General features: G+C 33.8%; 1 protein-coding gene and 1 pseudogene across 2 annotated transcripts in view; one reads left to right on the top strand and one right to left on the bottom strand.

Moving 5' to 3' along the window:
• CCDC171 (coiled-coil domain containing 171) overlaps positions 1-7,519 on the bottom strand; it is a 402,279-nt gene that overhangs the window by 290,243 nt on the left and 104,517 nt on the right. The gene's annotated exons all lie outside the window — the stretch shown is intronic.
• Positions 3,236-3,897, top strand: LOC100963353 (annotated as a pseudogene).

Genomic DNA, 7,519 nt, shown 5'->3' on the forward strand with positions numbered 1-7,519 from the left:
TTGTTTGGCAGGCCCAGGTTAGATTCAAACCCACCAGCTCCAGTGTACGTGGCTGGCACCCTAGCCACTGAGTTACAGGCGCCGAGCCTCCTGTGATTTCTTTTGGACCCACTGGTATTTAGGAATATGCTAATCGTCATGTACAGTATTTGTGAATTTTCCCCTGTCACATTCCGTTATTAATTTCTAATGTAATTCTATTGTGGTCAGAGAAGCTACTGTGTATGATTTCAATCCTTTTCATTTTATTGAGGCTTGTTTTATGATTTATCCACAAGACTTGTTTTATAATTTATCCACAAGACTGTCTCATAGCCATCTGCACTTGAGAAGAATGTGTGTTCTCCAGCTGATGGATATGACAATGTATAGCTATCTGTAAACTCTAGTTTGTTTATAATATTGTTGAGTCTTCTATTTATTTGTTATTTTTTTTTAGTTCTACCTATTGATGAAAGTGGGATATTAAAGTCTCCAAATACTATTTGTTACTTACAAATATTACTATTTCTCCCTTTAATTACATCAAGTTTTGCTTCTCATGTTTTAGAGCTCTGTTGTTAGGTGTATATATGTTGGTAATTGTTAGATCTTCCTGGTGAATTGACCCTTTTAACATTGAAATGTCCCTTTTTATCTCTAGTAACAGCTTTATTCTAAAGTCTATTTTGTCTGATAACAGTATATCCACTCTAGTTCTTTTTGTTTGTGCATGGTATGCTTTATCCATCCCCTGCTATTTGATATGTGCACACACACACACACTTTAATGCTCACCAAAAACTCTGCACAATGGAAATTATTAGCACCATTTTATAAATGAGCAGATTCAGAGGAATAATATCACCAAAGGTCACAGAGAAACCTAGATCAATCTGTCTCTAAAATATAGTTCTTTCTGTTATTCCATGCTGACTGACGCTAAATCCCCATCAACATTAAAGATATAAAAGTTTACAGAACTATGAGTGCAGAAAGCCAGACAATTTGCCCACTTGGAATGAGCTTAACATAAAGATACAATTAAATTATTAGTTTAACCATAATTCTCTTTCAAGTATAGGGTTCAATTTTGTCTAAAATATGAGCTAAAATTTCAACATACTATAATTCTTTGTTTTTGAGACAGAGTCTCATTTTTGAGACAGAGTCTCAAGCTGTTGCCCTGAGTGCCATGGCATCCCAGGTCATAACAACCTCCAATTTGGGGGCTCAAGGGATTCTCTTACCTTAGTTTTTATATTTTTAGTAGAGACGGGATCTCGCTTATTGCTCAGACTGTTCTAAAAATTACTATTACATTTATAATTAGCAATATTATAATTTTCTTTTTTTTCTTGAGATAGAGTCTCACTTTGTCACCCTTGATAGAGTTTCATAGTGTCATAGCTCACAGCATCCTCTAACTCTTGAGCTTAAGTGATTTCTCTTGCCTCAGCCTCCTAAGTAGCTGAGACTATAGTCACCCACCACAACACCCATCTATTTTCAGAGACTGGGTCTTACTCTGGCTCAGGCTGGTCTCCAACTTGAGAGCTCAAGCAATGAACCCATCTCAGGCCTCCCAGAGTGCTGGGATTACAGGCATGAGCCACCTCACCTAGCCGATATTACGACTTTCACATCATTTTACAAAGATATTTGACTAATAGTCTCAAAACATAGCCAACAGACATTTAGTTTATATTTAATACTTACATTTATGAACCAGCTAGTGACCAGAAAACTGTCACTTGTTTTGAGTTGACAGTTTTTTTGTTTAAATAAAGCATTTCTAGCATAGCCTTTGTGGAAAATTGTACAGAGATACCTCAAAGAACTTAAAGTAGATCTACCATCTGATCCAGCAATCCCACTGCTGGGTATATACCCAAAGGAAATAAAGTCATTTTATAAAAAAGACACCTGCATTCTAATGTTTATAGCAGCAGAATTCACAATTCCAAAGAGGTAGATACAATCCAAGTGTCCACCAATACATGAATCAATTAAAAAAATGTGGGATATGTACAGTATAGAGTACTCCTCAGCCATTAAAAAAAAAAAAATGACAATCTAGTATCTTTTTGGACAACCGGAAGCAAACTGACTGGAAACCATTCTTCTAAATGAAACATCACAGGAATGCAAAAACAAACATGTATTCAATACCGAAGCAGAACTAATCAATCAACACTTAAGCGCACATATTTAAGTAAATCTCAATGAAATTCAAGCTGGGGGGAGAGGGAGTAGGATACTAACCTATTGGCTACAGTGTACATTGCTGGGTGAAGACCACACTTAGATGTATAACTTTGACTCAGTCTATACGAAAGCAAAGTATGTAAACAAAACATGTGTACCCCAACATCCTGAAATTGAATTAACTAATTATCAAATAAAATATTTTCATTTCATAAATGAAACTTCCACTCTTTATTCATGTAGTGAAAATGTTTGGATTTGTTGAAAGTACTGGATTGTGCTTATATTTAAATTTTATTCCCCAAACCATAAGTTCTCTGAATAGCCTTCTAACATACAAGCAATTCTAGAAGAGAAACAGAATCTATCAATCAGGTAAATAAACAAAACTGTTGAGTTGAAAACAAAGTGCCAAAAAAGGTAAAATACTGCTTCTAATTTTTAGTAACATATTTTATCAAATAACAAAAAGAACAAGTGTAGGGGCCAAACACAGTGGCTCATGCCTATAATCCTAACACTCTGGAGGCCAAGGTGGGTAAACTGCCTGAGCTCACGGGCTCGAGACCAGCCTGAGCAAAAAGCAAGACCCCCATCTCTACCAAAATAGAAAAACTGAGGCAAGAGGATCCTTTGAGCCCAGGAGTTAGAAGTTGCTGTGAGCTATGATAGCATCACACACTACCCAGGGTGACATCTTGAGACTTTGTCTCAAAAAAAAAAAGAACAAAAATTTTTTATTCAATCAATTGTATAATTCTTTATAGGGTTATTATAGAACCCTATAAATTTTTAAAAATTATAGGATAAAAGGACTCATTTCTTTGCCTTAGACATAATTCACATAAAGAGTTTGTTGCCCTAGAAATAAAAGTCCTGGCCTGGCTCACAGTGCCCCTGGCAGAGGTGTCTTGTGATCCCCTTCCTCTCAGGTCTCGCTGGTGCCCATGGACAGGTGTCAGCTCGGCTCTCAAGTGGCTGAGAGACATTAAGTCTGGACGAGGCAAGGACAGTTTGCCAGAAGTCTTACAGCTGATCATCTAGGAAGAGAAGTTCTAAAGCAATAAGAAGAAAGCATTTCAGTTTGGGACACTTATTGCAGCTGGAAATGGGGAATGGACTATCAGACCAGACTTTTATCCTGTCCAGTTTGCCTTCATTTCAGTCCTTCCACATTGTTATTCTGGGTTTGGACTGTGTTGGAAAGACAACTGTTTTATACAGGCTGCAGTTCAATGAATCTGTAAATACTGTACCAACCAAAGGATTTAACACTAAGAAAATTAAGGTAACCTTAGGAAATTCTAAAACAGTCGCTTTTCACTTCTGGGATGTAGGTGATCAGGAGAAATTAAGGCCACTGTGGAAGTCACACACCAGATGCACAGATGGCATTGTGTTTGTTGTGGACTCTGTTGATGTCAAAAGGATGGAAGAAGCCAAAACTGAACTTCATAAAATAACTAGGATATCAGAAAATCAGGGAGTCCCTGTACCTATAGTTGCTAAAAAACAAAACTTGAGAACTCGTTGTCTCTCTCAGAAATTGAGAAATTGTTAGCAATGGGTGAACTGAGTTCATCAACTTCTTGGCATTTGCAGCCAACCTGTGCAATCATAGGAGATGGACTAAAGGAAGGACTTGAGAAACTACATGCTATGATAATTAAAAGAAGAAAAATGTTGCGACAACAGAAAAAGAAAAGATGAATAACAGCCTTTTATATCTGTGGAGTAGGTTTTCTCTGGTTTGATTTTGACAAATCGAAGAGTGTCTACAGTGTGGTTTGCCTGTTTGCCCTCCTGGATGCTATTAAAGCTTTGTTTTGTTGAACAGTCAGATGCTCAACGCTGTTGCCTTATGGAAGATAAGTAAATGCAGTGCTTCTTAAAGTGGTCTTTTCTCCCTGACCTACAAATCTTTTGGTACTACTATTTTGGGAAGCCAAGCAAGGATAATAAATTGACCAGAACACAGTTGTGAAAATTTGACCTGAAGTTAGTGAATTAAAACTTTGAAGAGAAAAAAAAAAGAAAAGTCCTTTAATACTATGTTGGCTTAGCAGATGGTGTTTAGATGAACATTTACTGATCACCCATTATAAACCAAGTACAACTTTAGAAGTCCTGATGACTCTACAACCAAGAGTCTAAAAATATTAGACAAGAGACTAAAAATATTAGAATATTCAAAGAAAGTTCAGAAAATTTTATAATTGACAAATGTTAATGTTTTACTAAAGTGGAGTCAGTGTTGGTTGTAAAATATCTTTAACCAAAAATAACAATGAGATGACAAAGAACTGCCTTAATTTCTGCCTTGGTGTACTACATCTCACACAGTGCTAAACCGAATGTGTATTTGGATTAAATGTCATTCTTTTTTGTTTCATAATCATCTTATCTTTCTTTGAACCTGCAAAAACTCATCCCTCACTTCTTTACTCATTCAACATGACTATCACAAATGAAAATGCACATAAATAAAAATTCCCAAGGCAAAGCTTTAAAGAAACATATAAAAAGGATATGCAAATGTTTACATCGATAAATTGGCAAATAAGCCTTGCTGATCTGCAATGGAAAATGTTGACTGAGGCTATAAATAACAATAAAAACAATTAAGGCCTCTTTTAATAAGTTTAAAAAATAGTAGAAAAAACAAAAATATAAAAAATAAATACCTTCATTTAGTCAAAAGGGCTTTTTTAATGAAATTAGCAATTTAAAACAGGTTTACTTTTGAAGAAGTAATACATAATGCTTACACTTTCTGAAAATCTATGAACTCAAGTGAGTTTTTTAAATTTAAAGTTTTTTATTTAAATATATGTTAAGCCATTACTATAAGTAAATATAAGAAAGCATCAGAACCAACAGTCCACATCACATACTTTTGCTCCCACGGGTCACCTTTTCATCATATCGCGCACTTAGTTACCATTTGTCAAGATCAAGGCAGAACTGCTGAGCTGAACTGAATTTGGTCTGGTTAGCTTTTTTTGTTTGTTTGTTTGAGCAAGGGAATGTTCCTTTTAATTTTTTTTAATTTCTTATAGCATAACTATGTACATTAATGCAATCATGGGGTACAGTGTGCTGTTTTCATATACATTTTGAAATACTCTCATCAAACTGGTTAACATAACCCTCATGTCATTCTCTTAGTCATTAAGTTAAGACATTCATACTCTGCTTTTAGAAAGATTCATTTGTACCCTTGTAAGATAAACCATATAGGTGACCCCACCAATCACCCTCCCTCCCCCCATCAACCGCCTTGCCTCCCCTCTCCCATCCCTTTCCCATATTCTAAGGCTATAATTAGGTTATGACATTTGGTCTGGTTAGCTTTTACTATCAACACCATCTGCAGCTTTTCCTTGATCATATTAATGACAACTAGTATCTCTTAGTTCTCTATCACTTTGCTTGCCTACTCTTCTTCCATGGATGTCAGCATTCAATAATCCCACTGTTAATCTCATATTATGAAATGTTACCCTCCCTTACTTTGCTTTAATAATAATTTATTTTTCAGGAAATGCTACCTTAAAATCTGAATATAGTCTTAACATGTGAATACACATTCTCTCTCTTTTTCTCTGTCACATACATACACACACAAAATTTTGTTTTTTCCCAGATCAAAAATGAGATTTGAATTTTCAAAATTTACTAACATATGTAGGAGTAAGTTTTTAAAAGCTTAACAAAGAAGCTTTAGGTCCATACAATCAATTTAGAAAGCCAATCCCAAATAATGAATATTTAAATACACAAGGACACATACTCTAATATTTAATAATATTAAATCTTAAGGACCACTAAAAGAAAAAGAAATGGTTTTTAAGTTAGCAAAACACAATGCTCCCATACTAATACTACACCTATTCTGACTAAAAAACGGGAATCAATAATTTTTATTAAAAATTCAGAATATAATATTTATCAGTCCATTAGTTTAAATTTCTCTACAAAATCAGAAACATGTCCTCCTAAGACAAAAGTAAGAGAGAATTGGAAGCAAAAAATATTATCAAGAAACATTATCTTCACCACAAAGCATAACAAAGCACGCTTTCTAAAATCCTATCTAATGCTAGCAATCATTATTATTATATAATTGGTATTGGAAAAGAATATACACTTGACCATTTTCAACTGCAAGTTCTTTGGAGAATAAAACATTCTTTGAGCAAAACCTCATGAGAACCAGAATTCCCTTTTCAATATGTGGTCTTTCCTAGAATGGTAACTAAATACTACTGAGTGGCAGAGAAACGAATCTTAAGAAATGATGGACTTAAGAAAATTTCACTGAAGAAAGCACAAAGCAAGTTCTAATAATACCAATTTGAAAATAAAAATTTCCCTGCTTCAAGAGAAGCAGATAGAAAAACACACAGTAAAGTCTAAAAGACCCATCTGTTGAGCCTCTGATGGACTTTAATAAGCATGATCTCTAAAAATTAGGTTTTATTTAGTATTTGATTAAATCAGCACTACATTCTTAGGTTCTAAAATTTTAATCAATTTTAATCAAAACCTTTTAAAGCCAAATTCTGTCAAATTTTATGTTCTGTATTCACATCTTCATATGAACATAAAACTAATTTTGTTAACTCTTAGATGTCCCAGGCTGAAAGACCCAAACTAGAAAACAAGGCATTATCTCAAACAGAGAGAAAAACTACCTTTAGGTAATTTGTGTTTCCCATTTATAGTCTATAGAATATTGAAACTACAAAGCTCAAAATAAATCTAACTGTAGAAAGACACACTAGGGTACACAGGTGTCATGGAATGTCATTAAAAAAATTTCATTTCCAAAGTAAAAGGTAAAAGCTGCCTCATAAGTCATTTTCTCTTCAGTCAACAACAATTTAAAAAATCAAAGCTTAAATAATAGCCAGACTTTGAAGGTGCAGAATTAGAGAAATCTTATAGCTTACCATTTTATTTTAATAGAAATATCTTTAAAGAGGGATTTTTAAAATATTTTTCCCTCCAAAACCCATTAATATATTGAAAGAAATCAACAAGAAATAAGTAAAAAATATATATTTCAAAAAAGTGATAGAATAATTTTTTATGAAAAGAAAACATTGTACTTTACTACTTAAAGCAGCTGTCATTAAATAAATTGTCATTAAACAATTTTTAATTTCATATTATGGTCAGGTAAATAAATACAGAATAAAAGAGAAAAAGGTGAAAGAGAAAGCTAACAGGGAAGAAAAACGAGATAGAAGAGAAAACAGAAAGATCGAAGGAATTAAAACAAAAAGCTAGGAGTTTAAAGAGAGATTTAAAAAAAAAAAAAAAATAG

This window comes from Otolemur garnettii, unplaced genomic scaffold (assembly GCF_000181295.1).
Source record: "Otolemur garnettii isolate 467f Iridium unplaced genomic scaffold, OtoGar3 scaffold00006, whole genome shotgun sequence".
Lineage (NCBI taxonomy): Eukaryota > Metazoa > Chordata > Mammalia > Primates > Galagidae > Otolemur > Otolemur garnettii.